Genomic DNA, 259 nt, shown 5'->3' on the forward strand with positions numbered 1-259 from the left:
CTGACGAAAAGAGGGGCTGCCGCGTGGAAAATCGGCAGCGCAGATTTTTCGACGAACAGGGGCTGGATGCTGGACCGGTCGGGCCAGGCAGGAAAATTCGTCAGGGGGGCACGCTGACGAAAAGAGGGGCTGCCGCGTGGAAAATCGGCAGCGCAGATTTTTCGACGAACAGGGGCTGGACCGGCCGGGCCAGGCAGGAAAATTCGTCAGGGGGGCACGCTGACGAAAAGAGGGGCTGCCGCGTGGAAAATCGGCAGCG

Source organism: Populus nigra, chromosome 2 (genome assembly GCF_951802175.1).
Source record: "Populus nigra chromosome 2, ddPopNigr1.1, whole genome shotgun sequence".
NCBI lineage: Eukaryota > Viridiplantae > Streptophyta > Magnoliopsida > Malpighiales > Salicaceae > Populus > Populus nigra.